We start from the raw sequence: 20,204 nt of genomic DNA, 5'->3' as shown, positions 1-20,204 counted from the left end.
AATGGAGCATTTAAGGAGCAAAGAAAGGGGCTTTAAAAGGGGAAAGGTGAGAAATGCATGTGGTGAACTTGCTAAGAACCTTGCTGAAGCTAAGAATCTAAAGCTAGATTCTATGACCCTTGTTTATGGAACACATAAACCAACTAAAACTAAATAGTTGAATTCCCTTAAGTGAATTTAAAACACTATATCTGTCATCTTTGCAGACCATTGCAATTGTTTTAACTGAATGCCTTGTTGACTATAGGGTCAACAAATATTGAAATGTACATTTTAATATGCAATTTATTCATTGTAAATGTTTACTCAGGACTGCCTGGGAAATTATATGCAATCTCAATCGGACTTCCTGATAAAATAAAATAAATAAGATATGAAATGCATTTAACAAATAATGAATTCTCCAATAAAATATATAGGTAAAAATATCAAATCAGTTTTCATTTGACTCAGAACCTTATGAATCAAATTGGTTATGAATTATTACTAACAGTCTCTTCTGCTCATTTAAGTCCATATGTAAATGCAATAACTCCACTCAAAAACTAAATCCTATCCTTGGCCTATTGGTGACTTGTCCTTAAATTGTCATAACTAACTAAAATTTATATGAAAGTATCTGTGCCATTTTCTATATAATTTATGAGTAATTTGAAGCGGGAGAGAAAGAGGAATGTAAGAATGCTTGGACATGGCAGTGCACCATCAAATGAGAGAACGTCTGGAGTTTTATCACCACTCACGACTCCCCCCTCAGCCCTGTGCTGTCCTCCCCCGCTCTGCACTGTTCTATTGGCCTATAGCAGAGATATGGATGGGATGGTGGTTATGGAGGGCTTAGCATTCCTATCCTGATTTTTTTGCCTCGCTCTGAGTATGTCTTACTACAGTTTTAGATAAAAGGATGAAGTCACCATCAGGGCAGCCACGACCTTTGACCTACAGTTCTGTTCGTACCGACTACCTTTTATGGTCTTGTGTGTGAACCTAAAGAAGATGGTGACAAATGTAACTAATGTTCACATATACTAGTTTTAATCTGTGGCCTAGTTTTCTGTTGTTAGTAAGCCTGTCATGATAATTATTACATGGACTTAGGATGGTATAAAGTCAATATGTGTTGTGTGTACAGTTTCTTTGCACTACTGGAACTTTTTGGGTAATAAGATTTAAGCTGTAAAAGGTCAAATTAATAACTTCTATGAATCATTACAGATGCAAACCAAGTATTAAAGTGTTTTATTCTGCTGTTTATTTATTGCAGCTCGTGTTTTTTTTTTTTTTTATATGGAACATTTAGAGTAGTTTTGTGGTTTAAATCTTAAATCTTATTGTGTCAGTCGCATAAAACAGTTGCCATGTTAGTGTTTATCGGCTATATTTAACAGCGATATATTGAACTTCAGAACTTGTCATGACTTTGTGAGTGATTTAATTTGTTTAATTTTAAGTTGATAGTCAAATTAAGCATCTGAACTCTTATTAACCAAGCCTTACATTATAAAAAAATATCTAGTTTGAGGTTATTAAGGTATCTTTTTATAAAGCCCCATAGCAACCCTCCAGTGGTGAACTATATGATTAAACATGGCATGCAGACGTACAAAAATCCTAACCCCATGGCCCTTCGCCTGTCCCGGCTTCCTGTTCCCGTTGTCCCCATATCGGAGGCCAGATGCACCATGGGGCCTAGAACAAAGGATAAAATGCCTTTCATAATAGCAGCCAGGGACGGGCGATGGCTAGTCGGACAGACCAAGGGGCTCTCGTCTGCCAACCAGACCCTCTTGCTGTGACCGTTAATAACCCAACAGAGGGGAGACGACGAAGGAACAACAGCATGGACAGAGCCAGAGAGAGGCAGAGAGCTCTATTAGAGGGAGTAGGGCTTCACCTTTGGGCGACCCCTGGGTGCTATAGGGCCAGTGTTTATAGCCTGTTCATTCCCCTGCCTCTCATCACAACACAATGAGCAGCACTATTCAGCTGGGCTCCACGCAACAATAGAAGGGCTATTTTGGCGACACATCAGTAGTGGTACTATAGTATGCTAAAAGTTAAAAAAGCGATGATAGCTCGAATAAATCCCTTGAGTTTTGTTGTTAATAGCTATAAGTCCAATATATGGTCCTGTGATAAGGTGCTCCAAGCTAACTATGTTTTCTCAGTCATTTACTCTATTCATGCATTATAAGACTCTTCCTCATTCCAATTGTCATTTGAATAATTGCTATGAAAATTGCACTAATTTTAGGAAATGTTTTAATATATTAATTTTAAGAGTTTACTTGTACATAGAGTACTGACTTATTTAATTGCTACCAAGTTTCTGATTTCATTCTTTGCTTTTGTCTGTTTATCGTTGTGAAATGTCTGGAGTAATCGCCCATAGCTCCTCTCCTCCTCCTCCTTCACTAGAAAGAGTGGAACTGATTGCGACGCAGTCTGCCAAGCCCTTGCTAATGTCCCATTCTCATTACACCCAAGACGCGCACACACACACACCAGCACAAACTGCCCTAGAGCGGAGAGAGGCGCACACAGGTGTACACCAAGCACACGTGAAATGCCCAATTAAAAGCAAGAAATTGTCTTTTTCATCAGCTGCCTTTGTTGCGTGACCAATTAGGGGATAATTTAATAACGAGCAGTGGAAAGATGCAGATTGGATATACAAAAGGTTACTCCGTGAGCTCGTTGATTTAAATTCATGTGAGTCTCAATTTCTGTTGCACATAAACAGAGCCAATATATTTTATTAGTAATATGAGTCACACTGGAACACAAGTACACACAGCATTGCAATGTGACAGAGGTGCTAAAAGAGACACGATTCAAGTGCTCCTGGTCACGTGTACTTGTACTCCTAGTGTAGCAGTTGCAGCAGTAGTATAGTGATAGTAGATAGTAATAGTAGTAATAGTATTGGCTAGTAGTAGTAGCGGTATAGGCTAGTAGGAGTAATACCATAGGCTAGTAGTAGTAGTAGTTGTTGTAGTAGTAGGAGTAGGAGTAGTAGTAGTAATATAGGCACATAGTAGTTAGTCATTTACTTCACATTATTCACAAAGGCACTATCCACAATGACAGTTATATTTCATCACTACATAACAGAGGTTTATATATGCATTCAAATAAGAGGCACTTAAAACAACTGCCTAACCACACACTCCCTTAAACTGCCAATCAATGTGAATTAAAGGCATTGTGATACATTCAGGTTCTGGCAAATGAAAATGGCACCTTATCATCAAGTTGTCACTGTGTGGCTGTATCAATAACTAATGCTCACCACAGTAAATACAGTGAATATAAATCTACCTTAAAGGTCCTATATCATACAAAAGTGACTCTTGTGAACATTTACCCGTGTTATAATGTTGTTAACTCATCAGAAACATACCTGGAGTTGTGTTTTTTTCATTCACACATGTTTGAGTAATCCTTTATTAGCCTATATACATCTCCAAAATTATCTGTTCCACCTTTTGATGTCATGAAGCTGTTGTTTTCAAGTTCACAGCTACCTTTTACCTTTATTTCAGTTGAGATTGGCAATTCCAGGGCTGAAATTATCCAATGATCCGAGTAAACATTTATGGAGTTTAAAAATACAATGGAGCACTTCCTGTAGTATCACATGAGATCACAAATTGGAACAGAGTGTTTGTTTTCTGTGTTAAGCATGTGAGAATGAAACAAACTCTGTGTGTATTTTTGATGAGGTAACAATATTCTAACATGGCTAAACGCACAAAATAGTCAACTGTGTATAATATTCTAGGACCTTTAAAATAAACAAAAAGCATATTTCAGAAAATCGCTATGGGAAATAATTTTATGAATACAAAATGACGAGAAAATAACAAGTGGCACTGTGCAGTCCATCTAATCCATCCACACATCCTGCCTGTTCCCTTTTAACCCCCATTCACACGGTTTTCCCCGGAGGCTCTCAGAAATATCAAACAGCCTCTACATGTCCCCTCAAATCTCTATGGGATAAAACACAGCCCATATAAGCTACCTGTGAATTAAGTGTGGCGGTCTATGTGAGTCTACATGCAAACATACAGTCTACATGCTTACACATAAAGCCAAACAATTCAACACATTCTGACAGGTGAGGGCTAGAGCCACAGAGATACACTACTGTTCATTCAACTGCAGTGACTCTGTAGAGGCAAGCCTTTTCTTTACAGTAAATAAACAAGTGCTGTACCAAAAGCAATGGTATTTATAGACTGCCAAGCAATTATAATAATATTATTTAATCATCAAACATAAATGTGATTCATACAAAATAATTAGACATGTAACAATAATCGAAATATTGTGATATCATATCGTCAAAAGTCTCACAATAATATTGTGGGCCATCACAATATAGCGAATCTCAAGTGTGTCTGCTTAAATTCATTGTTTTGGTGCAGCAACAGCTAAAAAACTACATAGACCATGATCCTTTGCTTTGTTTCAGTCCAATCCACATGAAATAACTGTTATGAAGCACTTTTAGATCTTAATTATTTGGATTGTGATGAGAGAAAAGTAGTATACTCACAATTTTGTTTTTTTGTTTGCTCTGTTTTTGTTTTAGGTTTTTTTTTTTGCCTCCACATATATATATATATATATATATATATATATATATATATATATATATATATATATATATATAATAAATATCGTACCGTGAGATGGATATCATGAGAATATTGTATCAAGAGGGTTGGATATCGTTACATCACTAAAAATTATAGCAATGTAAATGAATGAAGGAAAATTTTATATTTATAGATAGGAGTGGTATTTTGTTGCAATGTCAATAAGGCTGAGGCTGTAAAATTTTTCTGATTGGTTGAGTTTGGGCAAATTACATGTACTGATACAGCAGCAATATGGCCAAAATTTAGTTAAGCAGTATGCTATAAGTCTGGCGATGTGTAACTTAAATTTCTGTTTTCATAAAGTCAACAAAGTTAACAATATATGATGGTAATACATCTACAAAATGAACCATCAATTATCTGTGAATTTTAATTTTTTTTTTGCAAGAAAGCCTATATGCTTTAATGCTGATTTGCCTAATTTTGGACAGATATGCTGACTAGCAAAACCAGAAATAAAATATTAAATTACCAAACACATCGTGGGTCTTCTCATATTTGTTGAATGTACTCCCTAAATATGTACTCCCACAGAGACAGTCATCCACCAAAGCCCAGTCTGAGAGAAAGGCGTTGAGTTTGGCTTCACCCAGAAACAACATGGCCGCCCTGCGCTGGCACCGCATGCACACAAACAAACAAACACTGGACCACTCTGCTGTCCTCTCGCCTTTGGGCTTGGATTGAAAATATATGTGCATCTTTGGCCACTGTAGCTTCCCTGTCAGCAGCAGTCGCCTGGTTTGGGCTTTTATTTACTGTACATGCTCATCTCAATGTAAATATACCTTTTTGTGCCGAGTAAACACGTATAGACCATGGAAAAGGATAGACTGTATTCCCCACACAGGCAGATGACCACAGTGTCCTGCGGTGCCCACATTGCTGACAGGGTTGACAGTGGACTCAAACAGCTTGGTGGTTGACCTAAATCCCCCCGCGCTGCCTGTGTCATATCCTGTCTATGTGTATGTCACTTCCCCCATCGTGCTGTGCTCAGTCTCTGTCCAAAAATACTACAGGCCCCATTCTGTACTGTCTGGAGTCAGCAGTTATGAGTCGTGATAACAAATTTTGAACTCAAAAACTGTTCTAAATGTACAATATTTTAAAAAAAAAATCATGGATCTATAATGAGTCATAGAAGTTATTAATTCAACCTGCTATAGCTCAAATCTTATCTTATAGCCCAAAATAACCAAAACCTCCCATAACCAAAACCTCCCGTGCAAAGAAAACGTATACAATAAATATTGATTTAAAAAAATATTGTTCCAGACACCTATTGTGTACAGTCAGTCATAAGCAGGTTAGTAGGTGTGAATAATAGTTAAGTTAATTATTCCACCCTCTACATCTTAAATCTTACCATATCACATAAAAAAGGGTAAAATCTCCCTACTATTGCAAAGACAAAGCCTTCACGATAAATATTGAGCCCCAAAGTATATTGTTTTCATATATTACGATGAGTCGATGTTATAATTATTGTGACAGGCATACAGGTTAGGTTAGAAATTAGGCATAAAAATATGATTTGATTAGATTATTTTTCAATTGGGAATGTCATCATAAATTAAATAAGTAGATCATTTAGTACAATGGGCATGTGCAGTGAATTATCTAAACTACTACTTGGAACAAATATTGGGGACATTTGAGTAGTTTTTCCATCTCTGACTATGTAAGAAGTAACATGAGTCATGAACAGAAATCAGGACAGAAAAGAAGAAAATTTGCTTTTGAAAACTGCAATATATTTGATGTTTTTAATAATGATAAAAGTTGCCTGATCTCATTCATATTTTTATTGTTTTTGGACCAGTTCTAGTAAAACATGTTTTAACCATGTGCTCACATTTGGCAGTGTTCAGCATCTCACTATTCTATTTCCTTATATTTGACAGTAGCCAAGCGCAGTCCCAACACTACACTATTTGGTATTCACGATCTGGTGCTTTTTATATTTTGGATTCCTGTCTTGCCCCCTACAAAAGGAGGTTGAAAAGCAGAGGAGGACTGGTGTGGGGTGGAATAGAAGGGACCGAAGGAGTGAATGGGGAGAAATGCAGGTTTGGCCCGGGGCGCTGCACTGTGATGTAAGACAACCAGGGAGGAGGGGGATGTAGTTAGCTTCATAGACCTTCTTTGGGTACATATATGCGGATCTGCACACAAGCCTACACACACTTCTGTTGACATAATAAGACGCGTTCCTGTCTGCACAAGCTGGAAATTCCTGTAAAAAGCTTTTGGTAACAACAAGAACAAAAATGTTTTAAAAGGCATATTACACATTTTCTGCTTCATGTTGAAATATTTGGGTGAGGTCGCGTTTTGTGCAAGACAGAGTATGAGGTATTAGCTGGTAATGTCACTCAGGCTTAAGAAAACAGTAGAAGAAAAAAACAAAGTATGGAGGATACCAAGTCTGCTCTAGGGCATGGTCCAAACTGTGATTAATTCCAAAGAAGAAGAAGAGGACTTAGGTGAGCATGTCCCGGCATTGCTCTCTCCATGAGTCAGCTACTGAACCATAGAACGAAACACTTAAAGCTAAAATAAACATTCCACTGTAACGTCCTAAAAATGTGTAAATTTGGCAACACTTTAGTTTAGGGACCACATGTTAATCTATAACTACATGGTAATTGGTATGTTAGAGATAAGAGGTATTAGGTAGTGTTTATAAAGCACTTATTTATGCATATTAAGATAATAGTTAAGATAATGCCCAATAACATCCATATGATACTAAAAAGGTTGAGAGAAATGGTTAAGGGGATTGACTCACAATAAAGTTAATGGCTAAATAGTTGCGTGATATAATCATCCATAATATTTGATAAATACTTAATAAACACGAGCAAAGATATAATTAACTGATATACCTACTACTAGATACCCATTAATACACAGTCCCTAGTAGTATACAATTATCTTGTTAATTGGAAGTTACACAATTGGCCAATCCTCCACGACTCTTATTCAAAAGCATAACACTACTACACTGCTATCACCCACTGTTCTTACTGGTTACTCAAAACCACATTCAAGCATGGGTCAAAAGCAAAAGCAAGATGCTCCTATGAGAAAAACAAAGTGTATTTATGTCATTCAGTACAGAAATACAAAAATGTGTATACTTGTATTTCTGTTCCTTGTAATCTGCATGTGGAAAAAGATCAACAATTTTCATCCAAACAAAAACAGACTTCTTACAGCCTTTTTTTTCAACAGAACTATATTGTAAAAGGTGTCTGGCATGCCATTTCAACTGACTTTTATTCACAAATACTGCTCAATTTGTCTCCATCTTCCACTTCCTTCACCCCTAACCCCACATCCATTTAGTAACCTGATAACCAGCGTATACTGTACATGCCTTGCTGCCTCTTCCTAAGTAGCCTCCACTGCCTCTGACACCACCTCACTCTCTCCCACTCTATGCTTTTAAGACATTCGTAAAAGGAGGTCGTATTGACAAAACAATCGCTTGCCGGGGCTTAAACACTGCCTTTAAAGGGGCATTATTAAATTGCGAGCAGGAAGGGGAGGGGCCGCCAACAAGGGAAACCTGATGACCCGTGCATCGATTTTTACATCAGCAGAGCGTTAGGAGAACTTAGCGGCCAGATAGACTGTAGCAGACAAAGCAAGGAGAAAAGAAAGGGGATTTACATGTAAGGTATGGCTGATACACTGAGTTCAAGATGGACAGTGAAGGTCATTCATGTCAGCAAAATAGCCAAAACATACACTTTGCACACAACAAAGTGAACAATGATTATGCCCTTTCTTTTGCTCAACCCTGTTCATTTATCTGAGTTTGAGAATACACTGTTTCCTATAATTTGGCTTGAATGTTTGGGACAAAATTGTACATATAAGGGAGCTGTGTTTCAAACAGCACTCACCCTTGAACTAGATGAACTTTGTATCTCAATCCAGCTCATGGTGAATATATTTAACGGTAGGATTACTCCTACTCCTACTCACAGCCTGGTTAGAACCTTTACACAGTACTTATTTAAGGTAATATTACACTTGAATTTAACTTTCTATCAGTATAATCTGAAACCTGAAGTGACTGTGCTAGATTTTTTTCATGTAATAATAAAGTGACATTTGTTTTGCTCCAGTATATTTTAAAAGGGTCAAAACAAGACCGCAAAGTGCAGTTTGCATGTAGTATAAAGTGTTTTTATCTGCTGTGATCTAGGAGGTAACACTGGTGCACTTTTAGCATGCTAGTTAGTGTAATGAGGTACAAACTCCACTTTGGTCTCTGAAGTTATGAAACATGCTTAAAAACTAATTGATGGATGGTATGAAAGTGATTTATAAGACAGTAAAAATCAGGTACTGTATATCTCTATTTAATCAAAGACTTGTTGTGCATAGAGACTGAGCATTAACCTTTCTCCCCGTCCGTATGTGAGAGTATATGTCCTGTTTGCACTTGGGCGTGTGTCATGATGTGCTATAAGGAGATCAGTGGTATTATGTTCTTTCTCTCCCTCTCTCCCACTCATACCTCTTTTTCATTCAAATTGAGATTCCCTGGTGCAGAGTATTCTTGCCAATAATTTATGAGTGATCTGCACCCCTTGTCGGCCTTTAGCATTTTTATTTAATCTGCTGAGCCCTTTCGCGTGCGCTCTCATCAATAATACACGTGGACATGTGTGTTAACATATCTAGGGTGTGCGTCGTGAAGTCAAAGAACAGTGTGTATAGGACTATTAGAATAAAGCAGCTTGTATGAATGGTATATTGTGTCCTAATGGGATGCTATCATATCAGAGACAGATACACACACTAGCTACATACATTAGTAACACATGATGGAATTACAAATCTTCTACTGTGACCACGAGCAATAAAGCATTTACACCAAATGCCTGAACAATATTAACATCCAAGCCATATAAAAGGTCCTATATTACATAAAATGGATTCTAGTGAGCTTTAAGTCATGTTATAATGTCGTTATAATATTTCCTCATCAAATACATACCTGGAGTTGTGTTTTGTTTTAGTTTCACTAAAGGTGTATGGAGTTTAAAAACAGTGGAGTGTTTTCAGTTTGAGAGAAAAACTCAGTCTAAATATGCAGGGTTCTGTTAAACATGTGTGAATTGAAATAAAATATTCAGTTATTTTTTTGATGAGGAAACACTATAACATAGATCAGAAAATACTGTAATATGGGCCCTCTAATGTCATTATTTCCATACTGATGCTTGTTTTGACCAGGTCTGATTGTATAATTAAGGTTTTATACATTTAGACCAAGCATATCCAATAAAGTGGCTAGTCAGTGCAGATGGACTACAAAAATGGCTGCCACAAAGTTCATATCTGGTCATCCGATTGCGTTCGGCCAAGCATGAAATGCACCTCCAGTAAGTGTTTCATGCTTCTCAAGAGCTTTAGACATGATTTCACAGTTGTAGACCGTACTGGAGCCAGTGTGCCTGCTTTTGTGCATATGTCACCGTCTATATATTCACATGGCAAAGAATAGATTGAGAAATTGACTTCAACAAGTGAGTGGGTCAGGAGGTAACATCAGCAGGTGTTGCTATGGAGATGCCAGTCTTCCCAAACAGCACAACAACAGGCTGTGAAATGGCCCTTCCCCTAACATAACCCCTATCTCTCTCCACTACTATTATCCATTTTCATTCAACCTCTTGCTTTATTTTCCTTTATTGTTTCTGTCTCAGTCACCCTTCCATGTCGTAATGCACTGCTAAAAAAAAAAAAACATGCATGGAAATTTGCCCGTGGACAAGTCTGTATGCACTGCTCGAACTCTTGAGGGGGTAGCGATGTCCCAGCATGCAATAGGGTTTAACAGCTAATACCCTTTAGATTAGCCACCCCCAGGTCCCCCTGTGTCACATACACAAATGAACATCTTCCACAGAACCCAGATTAACCTCCTACGATTGGCACCGGGTCTGTTTTGGTCTTGCGTACAGACCTTAAGGCGGCGTTGCTGTTCCCCCTTAAAACCAAACATAACAAACAATATGAGAGCATGCAGTCAGCCTTAAGTGACCAAGCTCCTGTGCATGTGACTGTAGCACACACTAACGCACACTCACATGCGCACACACACGCACACACACACACACACACACACGCACACACACACGCACACACGCACACACACACACACACACACACACACACACACGCACACACACACGCACACACGCACACACACTACAAAAACTAAAATCTGGCCAAGTTAAATTGACTTGAATTAAGAACATATTATATTGATTTGTGTAAATTCCACATGACAAGTAAAATTATCTACCAATGGAAAAACATATCTAGTTACCCTGAAGATAACAAAAACAATGACTCTTTGTACTTAAAATAAGAAACTAAACCATATACTGTTTGAATTAAGAAAAAAAAATACTTAATCCAGTGGTAGATCATTTTACTTGTCAAGTGAAATCTACTCAGATCAAGGTAAATCTTATTAATTTGAGTAATTTGAACTTACATACTTAGATATTACCTTTTGCAGAGCACGCACACACACACACACACGCACACACACACACATGCATACACATACATACACACACACACCTGCACAGTTGTGTTTTTATCTTTTACCCTGTAAGAAGTGTTTCCCTCTGGATTTCGTAAGGGTCATGTGATTTGATAACCTCAACAGGATTCCCTCTGGCCTCTCTTCTCCAGCGCCTATGTCAATGTGTTAGAGCCATGTATTGTTTTGGTACAACATCCATCCTCCACAGACTAATATGCCATGGCTTAATCTACTATCTGTCTCCAAGGGCTCTATTTAACAATGGAGTAATGTTAACAGCATTATTAGAAAACTGGTAATAATGGCTTTCTCATGCCTCATTTACTTGTTTCATATCCTTTCTTATAAACATCCAATTCTCATAATGCCTGGATACTACTTTTTAAAACATAATCATCAACAAATCTCTTTGCCCAGCAGAATAGATCAAGTGAATTGCTTGTTTGTTGGCTATAACCTTGAACTACAGAGGCATTTCTTAGTTATTTCTTAGTATTTCTTACTGCTCCTATCTTTCTAGAGCAGCCACCTATCGCACAAACTGTTTCATACAATTACTATTTAGAACACAGGGCCTCTCAGATCAAACATTCACTGGCTCGCGAGCTCCATGTCTCCAGCCTCTTTAATTGGACACGGCTAATAACGCTAAGTATGCGCTGATAGCCATCTCGCTGATAAGACAAGCCACACAAGGACATAAGGGCTCTGCTTTACCTTTTACGGTGCTACCTAAGGTTAAAACCACTAGTTAGCTACCGCGTTTATGGCCCCAGTCAGACTTGCTACTAGCCAATTACCAGCCTAGGCGGCAATTAAAGAGCACTCATTTGCTAAAGTAGCTAAAGCATGTTATCAATCACACTATGAACTTTTTACAGAGAAGCCGCAGCTAACAAGGACAATTAGAAATCCTCAGCATGTAGTAGTGAATCTTGTATACATTAATATGGTAATTAGACTGAAGACCACAAGCCAAACCAACCAGTATAAGGTAGTTACATGAAACACTCCAAAGGGCCTCATGTGATTATATAGTACTATGCAAAAGATTATATAGTGCCTTGGAAAAAATTGTGGGGAAGTAAAGCAAGAGTTTTTAATTGAAAGAACATTTTAAATAAACTTTCAATTTCAAAAGTGGCAGTGGCAAAAGCTGACGTTGAGTTCTTGGGCAAGGCACTTCTCCCACACTGTCTAATGTGAATGTGGCATGTGCGTGTGACTGTTGGTGGTGACTGGAGCAGCAGCCTCGCTTCTGTCAGTCTACCCCAGGGCAGCTTCGGCTATAACAGTAGCTTACCACCACCGAGTGTCCAAAAAGCGCTATATAAATCTGATGCATTATTATATTTTGCACAGCACGGTAAAAAGCGTATTTTTATTATTCAAGTTATGCCAATCAAATATGAAACACAAATTAAATATATTAAAATAAACTTTTGCTATAAGAAATTGCAAAATATGCAAGTTGAAGCCTAAGTAATTAGTCTCCATGCGAACACTTTTCCACTATATGCAATTCGATTTTATTGGGTGTTGACTCTTAATCAGAATGGGTGCTCATGTTTGGGCGGTTGGTTTTGGAAAATTACTGGAGGCCAAATCTCTTAAAATGGATTGATCTGTGAGAGACGCATTACTAAAAACTTGTGTACGTGTGCATAGGGGCGGAGTAGAGACTTAAATTTTCATCATTAGATATCGTATCGCCTGGGGGGACAAAACCATCATATTGACTTGCTTGTTGACTACTTACCAGTTGTTCACTTGTAGAATGGTAAGGCCTGTGTCTTGTGCCAATTGCTTCTTCTGTTCTTCCGATGGGTATGGATGCTGAAAGGTAAGAAAAAACATGGTCACACATTTTACTAAAAGGCTGTCAACTCTTTGTTTAATCAAGCATAGGACAGATTAACTTCAAAAACAACATAAAAAGCATTCTTGTGTAAAGGTGTGAATGTACAGTACAGTAATTCTCAAAGCACTAACTCTCTCTCCTCTTAGATCATTAATGGAATATGAAATCTTGTAATTAATGGCAGGCAAAAAGGCAAGCCAATTAGAAAGTTAAGTGAAGTGGAGAACCAGCGCTGGTAATTAGGCAGCCTCTTACACAAATATATTCACGTCAATGCCCCCACCCTTTGCATAATCAGACAGCAGGGATCAGTAACAGTGACCCAATGGAATACAGACAAGAGAATACTAAATCATCTGTCTTTAGTGCCGCTCATTACATCTATTTTCATTGTAATTAATAGCCTTCATTTGTTGCTCATTCGTCAAACTGAACTTTAATAAGACACAAGATTTGGTGTATTGTTTGTAAATGGAGGGACTAAAAGCAGTGAGAAAGGAGGACAAGATGTCTCATCTCTTAGGGAAATTTTAAATGTGAGAAGACAGCTTTTGTCTTTTGGAGATTAGGTCAGATAAACAGCTTATGATACAGTGTATGATATAGTTTAGAGAGAAAGTGAACATACTGATTAAAGGGTTAAAGGTGCATTGCTCAACCTCTCTGGTGGAGGGTCTGCTTGTCTTCATGGAGATGTTATTGCTATATATAAATGTATACATGGCTATATTACAGGTTGGATCTGTGGAAAGGCAAGCCTATTCACAGAGAAAATGATTGTATTTATGAGCAATAGAAACCCATAATGAATAAATGCTAGCTAGATGTGTTTAATGCCATACCATGGTACATTCCAGGCAAAGAAATATCATTTCCATGAAGGCAATGCACCTTTAAGTTTAAGAAACTGGAATTTCGTGAAAGAAGGGAAAGAATTTGACATGAGCCAAGAGAAGAAGACAAGATGAACACTACACTCATTTTGATACTTTTGGCTTGCGTGTTGTTTAAATATATGAAATTAATAAATTGGATAATGTGAATACTGGAGAGAGTTGGTTTATGTTAGACTGAAGGAGGTATCAGTTGTAGGAAGCCTTGTTCACAGAGGACAATGTGCTGTTCATGACTCCAGACAAGACATAGACTGTTTGTGGCCATCAGCAGGGTTTAAAAGAGGGAGGAAGTGGGGGTATAGTTGCTTTTGAATGCTATATTCTGCTACCAATAGACCTGTGTACACAAAACATAAACCCCCAAATCTGTAAAAAAAAATTGTAGACCATTGATACATTAATTTAGGACTATATGGAAACAATGGCTATTTGATATGATTTGCAAACCATATTTCACTTATTTTTTTACATTTGTGTGCCAACATTTTGTAATTCACATGCAGTTTGGTGTATTTGCCTGGCTATAAAGTAGGACTGTATGAACAAGATATCTAAATCGGCACAATATGCTACAAATCACTGTTAATATGTAATATTTCATAACGCATGAAGTGTCTACGGTGTGTAATGGTCAATCAGACATGCAAAATCAACACGGCGCCTGTTATTCCTGCGCATAATGAATGAGACTGAGGAGAATGAAGCAAAGAGACAGTTAGAAAAGCAGTGATAGAGAGAAGGGGTTTTTCTCCTGGCTTTCCCTAGTCCATGTGATTCGTTGTGGGGACGAGGAAGACAGTGAGGCCAATTTCATGTGCTAACTTATAATTGCACTGTCCCCTCCAGCTACAGTCATGTCCGTTCAACTGTTGACTGTGTTTTCTTGTCTATGTGGGAGCTTCATTCATGTTGTTTATACGCTTTTCTATTGATAATGATGCACAAATTATTGGCGCCGTTCGTCTGGGTATAAACTATTTATTTCTGACCATTTCCCAAAGTAAGACTCTTAAGGCATCTCTGTGCGTCATTTGATTTTACACGTAGACTCTGCGCTCATAGATACAATACATTGATGTTAACCATATGAACAGCATACTTTTTAAGGATGACAAACAAAGCCGATAATAAAAAGATCAATGTGTCCATTCTACGTGTTGTGGATCTATGAAAGCGAAGAGTGTCTGCCTCGTGATGCAGAGGGGGGAGCTGCGGCCACGCCAGGGGCCACAGGCTAGCACAAATACAGCCTGTTTCAGAGCACTGGCCTGCCCTGGCTTCCCAGCACACATTCAGAGGGATACACAAGTAGTCATATGCAGACAGACACGCACACCAACAAAGCCAGCAATACTGCGACAGACACTGCCACTGGACAAGCTTATGACACAGGGAAATATTGGGAGACCACATGTGTTAGCAAGCTGTGGTCAAGAAACACATCTCATATTTAATTCCAGTTCAGTTCTGTGACATTTTAGATGGTCATGTCTATCAGAATTAAGAATATATTGTTTTGTTTTGTTTTTTCTTCATAAAATGTAAATATGCATATGCTTAGAGTTATATTGGATTTGTGGATAGACATATTGACACACAGGAAATTAGATAAAGATTTGGGACCACACATCCCAGAATAAAAAATATGCAAATTGGCATAAGCTGGAGTCATTCCTCCTACCCTTTTAATATGTAATACCAATACATTTCTAGTCTTTATCTTGCTAAACAACTACACAATTCCATCATTATCTATAGCATTTCCAGTGTAACAGGTTGCTCAGTTTGAACTCTATTTGAATGGCGTCTCAGGAGTGTAGCTCGGCCTCTTAGGGACAAAGAGACACAGAAAGAGAAGTTTTTTTGGTGCGGCTCAATAACATGTCCTTTACAGCAGCAGATGGAAAGTTTCGGCTGATCCTTCCCTCCCTTCCTCCATCCCTCCGCCTATCTTAATGATATGTCTTCTCCAAATATACTACTCCTTTCATGAGAATTTCCAGCCGGTTTGTAGCACTGGCCTGGGCTAGACTGTGAGCATGTGTGCACCAGGAGGAGGGCCATTCTCTGCCTTATCAGTCCAGCTGTGTGTGCGCGTGCATGTGTCAGAGGATCTGGTTGTCTTATATTAGTAACATTGTATCTGTCAGACATGGGAACATTTGCGTCATGTATAGAACACAGAGTAAAGGTAGGGCAGGGGTGGTGAGGACTCCTGTGTGGATGTGATGGTAAAAGACAAGAATACTGTCAGTATTTTAGTTATGATCCTAAGTGCTGCTTTGGGAGGGATTTTTAGAGATAATACCAAACTAAAGAATACTTAAAGGTGCATTGCACAACTTTTCTGGAGGACGATCTATCAAATGTTTTTCTTCATGGAGATGTTATTGCTTTGTCTGGAATGTTTCACAGTATGGTATTAAACATTTCTATTTTCATGAAGACCAAACCACACCAAGTTACAGGTCAGATCTGTGGAGAGGCAACCCCGCTCACCGTCAGAATGTCTGTTTTGAGCAGTAAAGCCACTGTTAACTGAATATACATGTAGAGCTGTTTAAAGTCATACTGTGGAACCTTACAGTGCACCTTTAACCAACCTCTTGGCAATGACTAAAATTAATGTGATTGTGAACTGAATCTTTTCATGCCACATGAAGACACCAGGTTATCTCAAATTCACTAGATAATATTAACAAAATTGCCATTTAGCAAGGGTCTGCAAGCATGAGAAAAATCTATAAGATATCGTGCTGAAGATGACAGATATTTGCTTAAAAGCCCATCTAATATATTGTACAGGTCTTAAGAATATGTTGTTAGCTCTCTGACCAATGACACCACACTGTACAACCATCATCCTTAAAAACTCTTGACCTTTGCCCATATATGGTCACAACTTCTGGTTTCCGGACAGTGTTATGCGTCATGAGAATCCTCGCATCAGCAACAGCCCTCCCTGACTGTCTGACCCTCACAGACCAGAACAAGAGTGGTCAGGATGGAGAGAGAGAAAAAGAGAGAGACATGGAAATTGATATGTGCTGCCCCTGGGGTTTAACACAGATAAAATATTCTGAGAGACCCCTCTTCACACTCCCTGTCCCGCATTTCACCCAAGGGACCACTATTTGAGGAAGACATGTGAAACAAAGTGATGAGAAATAATAACTATAATCTTGGCGTCAGACCATGCCTATTCCGCCATTAGTGCCATGGTGTTATCATTACATGTATTGCTATTTAAAGCCACACTTCCCAAGCCTGTCTTCATCCCATTAAAAAGCCCTGACATGCTACATTAGCTAACAGCAAGCATGAATCAAGATGGTTGGACAAGAATAAAAGAGAAGAAAGTCATATATGCATTTTTTCAGCCATGGCTTTAAAGAGAGGCCAGAATCTTGAGCAATCTACAAGCTGTTGAGAAGGATAGCTTACATTGTAAGGAAAAGTGATCCTGTATTTTAGTGGTCAAATAATAAATGGTATTGGTTGTTTGACCAAAAGAATAATACTATGTGGGAAACAAAGATGCAAGTATATCCATGTGAGTTACGGTCAATGGATTTTGGAGCTTTTATTTATTTTTCATGTCTGTATACTCCTGTGCGTTAAGGTATCTTACAGTGCAAAAAGGGTGAATCCATTTGGGCCAGTCTTGTGCATTTTAGCTGCAACTAATTTGATTTAAGATGACTGTGGCTGGTTGTTGACATGGCAGTTTTAGTAAGAGTAACCAAGCTTATTTGTCAAGACCTGTTCCCCTTACTATTCCCGGGTCAACTCGGCGTGGAAAGCGAGCTGCCCATCAGGAATGCCTGACGGCTAATCCAGGGGCCTTTTTGGCTAGAAGGGCATTGGGGTGTCATACCAAACTCAACAACACACACGTTCACAGCCACGCACACTTATGTACACACAGTTTACTGGAAGTGCAGATTTGCCCTTGCCAGAAGTGGATGAGATTACCTTAAATATTTGGGGAGGCGAGCACATTGTTATGCTAACAACAAATGCCCAGAACCCTGAGCATATGCAGACTTTAAAACAAGCTTTTCAAACCATTTTTCCTGCAGTAAGTTCCCAATTTATTTCCAAATTTCTTGTTCATTGAGTGGAAGTTACATCCTGAATGCAGCACAGTCAGAAGTATGCCTTTTTGAATTCCTTTCTGTGTAGGTGGCATTGACTGACATCCCTTTGACTTCATTAGGGAGCAGGGACCCGGCAACAAAGCTGGCTCTGGGAGAAAGGGGGGATTAAAGAAACAAGAAAAAGGGAGTGAGAGTGCAGCAAACAACAGAAAAAAGCAGTGCTAACCTAATTTCCTCTGATTCTGGTCTGCATGACACAAAATACAAACCAGAGCAAAAAACAGACGGCATAAGACCCTTCAAATAAACACGGCACACAAGTCAGATGTAAATATGCTGTATGCAAAGTTTACGCAAAGTAGACGCCCCCTGTCGTCATGCTCTGGAGCCCTACAAGTATCTTACATGGCAATGGGGATATAGAAAATGAACTCCACACTGGGGCATGAATTATTCACTAACTCCTTTACCACAATGTACACATATCTACACCCCCAGATTCCTTGTCTTTGTCATAAGAGATCACCATCTTAGATTGGAAATAGGAATTTTGAGGTCAAACATATATATTTTTTTAATTACTAAACTATATCCACTAAAGCACAATTGTCTTAGATCGTGCCCGTTGCCAACAAACTGATGTATTTAAAGCTACAGTATATTTGACTGTTCCAGTTTAGCAGAGTTATGATGGTTACTTTAATGCATATGGTGAAACACTAATCTTAGTTTTTACCTATGTGTATACTGTACATTTTGTACAAAAGGTACAATATTGTATTGTGCTTTGCATTTGAACAAAGTGCAGCTGTGTTAACCTGGGCATGTTCTGTTGATAATACTGATGACATGTAGCCTACTGTATGTGGGGCTGCTGTCGTCCACACTTGCTTTTCTAAGAGATAGGGCGTGCTTCATTAGTCCTCCTATTGCAGTGCAGGAGGCTAAATTTATTAAGGAGCCGGATGTTGCACAACACCTGCTGCTGTGTTTGCCTCAGTGCAATAAAGGAAAGGGGGTGCGTATGCTAGCTAGTGCTAGTGGTGAGCGCTGCTCGTTGGACTGAGGCTGATGAGCTGGGGCTAATTCAGGGGGTGATTATGTAGTTTGCTGGACCACTAAACCTCTTTAAGCCCGTAATTACCGCCTATTTGAACGAGGGGAAGCACTCCAAAGCAATCGGTGCTTGCACCAAGCAGCGCAATGAACGGCAGCCACAGCTGGAGGTGGGCTGCCTCAGGGCTGCCTGCAATGAAGGGGGTGTGTAAATGGGTAGTAGGAGGATCCATAAAGCCTCATCCCAGTCAGGTACCACAGCACACTGAGGCATCGCAGCAGGACACCCCTCACTGTGCCAGTGTGTTAGCTCCAAGCTACAGCGCTCCAAGCTACTGTTCTCGCACTGATCTCGCAGCTTAAAAACAAATTGTTAAACAGGGCTACAATACACAGGACTGCAGCAAAAACAAAGTACTATTATGGGAGATTTCGAGGCAACCAAATAAAAACAATTATAGAACAATTGGGCACTAACCACATGATTGCTTGAGACTAAATGGGGCTTGTAACTGGTTATTGGAGCCCTACAGATGTCACAGCGGTGAAAGCCTAAGAGGATTTCTCACACTGAGATATTCAGGGGGGAATCATACTCTCAGATTGCATCTGAGCCAGAGAGAGACCATTTCATTTCACTTGACTTTCAAGGAAATTTGACTTTACGTAATGCCACTGAAATGTGATCTCTCAGAGGAAACAATTTAGGGGCCACAGAACATTCTAATAACCCTAGCAATATTATTATGTTATTATCATAATTACCCTTTTGCCCCTGACGTTTTAATTAGAAACTCACCGCTGGCCCCTGGGGGTGAAGGAGAATGCAGAAACTAGGTAAAGGTATTCCACAATTGCTCCCTTATGCTCTTCAGAGAGCCAAGTATAATAGGCAAAGAGGACAAGATTATTGAAAGATGTTGCTCCATTTCTTCTTTGTCTCTTCTGTCTATTCCACCATGGCATCTGCTTAGGTAGATTTTATTTATTTGCAATTTTCATATCCCAAATTTTCCACTTTCCTTTTCAACCTACCCT

At 38.8% G+C, this 20,204-nt stretch overlaps 1 non-coding gene across 1 annotated transcript in view; it reads right to left on the bottom strand.

The window, feature by feature from the left end:
- Positions 1–20,204, bottom strand: part of LOC110157011 (uncharacterized) — a 31,332-nt gene that overhangs the window by 1,244 nt on the left and 9,884 nt on the right. Inside the window, exon 2 of the transcript XR_008633374.1 lies at positions 13,013–13,089. This is a non-coding gene — a transcript (uncharacterized LOC110157011). The remainder of the gene's footprint in view (positions 1–13,012; positions 13,090–20,204) is intronic.

The sequence above is a fragment of the Boleophthalmus pectinirostris genome, unplaced genomic scaffold (genome assembly GCF_026225935.1).
Source record: "Boleophthalmus pectinirostris isolate CB_2022bp ecotype Guang Dong unplaced genomic scaffold, ASM2622593v1 HiC_scaffold_5, whole genome shotgun sequence".
In the NCBI taxonomy this organism is placed as follows: domain Eukaryota; kingdom Metazoa; phylum Chordata; class Actinopteri; order Gobiiformes; family Gobiidae; genus Boleophthalmus; species Boleophthalmus pectinirostris.
The sequence above is the reverse complement of the archived record's forward strand: the minus strand, read 5'-3'. Positions and strand labels throughout refer to the sequence as shown.